Source organism: Parus major, chromosome 24 (assembly GCF_001522545.3).
Source record: "Parus major isolate Abel chromosome 24, Parus_major1.1, whole genome shotgun sequence".
NCBI lineage: Eukaryota > Metazoa > Chordata > Aves > Passeriformes > Paridae > Parus > Parus major.
In genome coordinates this window covers 5,890,244-5,892,126 of record NC_031792.1, presented here as the reverse complement: position 1 = coordinate 5,892,126, position 1,883 = coordinate 5,890,244, and positions in this window count along the sequence as shown.

Genomic DNA, 1,883 nt, shown 5'->3' with positions numbered 1-1,883 from the left:
ACAATTTTCTCAGACATTCCTTCCCAGCCCTCGCACTCCTCGTTTGGGGTTGCTGTGACTCCAGAAATAAACACAGGAGGTTTTGCTGGGGGATAAAAATGCCGTGTGGTTTTCCCTGCCTGACTTCTGTGCACTCGGCTTCCAGATGCTCCGGAAGGCTCGACTTTGGGAGAGCAGTGGTGACATGGTCTGGGAAAAGCAGGGCTGCCTAAAGCCACCCAGTGGGGTCCCAAAATTCCAAGCCTGATGTTAGAAGCAGGAGATTGATGGAGCTGTGGAGAGGGGAAGAGGGCTTGGCAACGTGAAGGTACAACAGGAAGGAATTCTGGTGTTCCATGTGCTTTCCTTGGGGATGATGAAGGTTTTTTGTGTAAAGGTGGACTTGTTCCAGCACTGAATCAGGTTAAATCACATCCTGAGAGACATCGGAAGTGCTGACAAACATGAGCTCAGTTTTTTCTTCCTTGTTATCCTCACAAAACACCGGGAGTCATTGGAGACAGCTCAGTTCCCGTTTGCTTTCCTTGTCATGCTCTGGTGGCACGGACAGGCTCGGCCCAGGCATGTCCTGGTTTTTGCTGGACAGACTCTGTCCAGGAGCTCCATCTCACCCGTATGCAGCCACCAAAACACTGGCATGGTCTCTGACTCGATCCTGAAGCCTCAGCTCTGGGATGGATCTTGGGGAACTCCAGGTGAGGGGTCCCAAGGTGTCTTCCTGGGGATGGAATCGCAGCCTCCAGCAGATGCCTTTTTGGGAACATCCCTCGGAAAACCAGGGTGGACACCAACAGATCTCCTTGGGAAAAGCAAAGCCTGGAGTAGGAAAGCTGGTGACCAATGAAAGGGAATCCACACAGGTACTCTGAGCTGGGAAGATCCCAGCCTGTCAGTGGGGCTGCCTAACCCAATCCAGATTTCCATAGGAAATAATTCCAGGACACTTCCACCACAAACTATGCACTGCTGCTGCTTGGATGAGTCCATATGCCATCATCCCGGGCTATTTTCTCCCCATCCTTCCTTCCAAGCATTGTTCCAAGGCCGAGGCTGCTGCCACAGCCAGCTGGGTGCCCTAGGAAAGAACTTTCCCAGCACTTTCCCTGTCCGTGGGAAGGACACGGCGGGAAGCAGACAAGAGGTCTCGCCGAAGCCAGTGGGAAGCACACGGGGGGTGTGGGTTTATTCAGGAATGTGGCTCTGAGCAGGGAATGCTGGCTCTTCACCCCCATCACCAGAGGCACAAAGCTGGGATCCAGTTGGTTGCTCAGGCTCCACACACGTGGCTGGGCTGGGAAGCCAAAGCCTGGCTTGGGAGCCAGGATGGGGAAGACAATATCCATGTGCTTTCCAGGAATGAGGATGAGCGTGAGAGACCGTGACCTCCAGCAGGGCTGAACAGGCCAAGGCAGCCCCAGCTCGTTCTTCTCTTCCCAGCTGGATACTGGGAGCTGTGGGATGTGTGCCCCGCAGTGCTGTGGCTCTGGCAGCTCCTTGGAGACTTGAGCTGCCAAACAAAAGGAAAGCCCCAAAAAAATCCTTCCTGGAAAAGCCAATAACTCCTCAAGACAATTTTCCAGGTGAAGAATGGGATTCCTGATAAGCTGTTAGTAAAAGATATCTACCTTCCAAAGAAATTCTGGGATTGGCTTTACAAAAGGGGAAGGAATCAGCACAGAAGTACAAATTGTGTGGGAGTAAAGGGGGAGCCTTTGAGATGTAAAAAACAATTTCATGGGGGTGGAGGGAAATCAAATGAAATCAAAACATGTTTTGATCAGTTCTCAAAAAAGTTCCAGCATATTTTTCTCCCAAAGGCTCCTGGTACTGGAGACTGTAACCCAAGGAGCTTTAGCAGCATGGTACGAGGGGTTTGGAGGCAG